The sequence below is a fragment of the Arachis duranensis genome, chromosome 6, assembly GCF_000817695.3.
Source record: "Arachis duranensis cultivar V14167 chromosome 6, aradu.V14167.gnm2.J7QH, whole genome shotgun sequence".
NCBI classification, from domain to species: domain Eukaryota; kingdom Viridiplantae; phylum Streptophyta; class Magnoliopsida; order Fabales; family Fabaceae; genus Arachis; species Arachis duranensis.
In genome coordinates this window covers 23,527,726-23,527,954 of record NC_029777.3, presented here as the reverse complement: position 1 = coordinate 23,527,954, position 229 = coordinate 23,527,726, and positions in this window count along the sequence as shown.

The following is a 229-nucleotide window of genomic DNA, read 5'->3' as shown; positions in this document are numbered from 1 at the left end:
AAAAAATCATAAAAATTAAAAACAGAATCAAAAACAGCAGAAGAAAAAATTCACACCCTGGAGGACGCACAGGCTGGCGTTCAACGCCAGTAAGATGCATCTGGCTGGCGTTCAACGCCAGAACAGAGCATCATTCTGGCGCTGAACGACAGAAACAAGCAACATTCTGGTGCTGAATGCCAGGAATGTGCCCAGAGAAGAAAAGCTGGCAATGAACGCCAGTAACAAG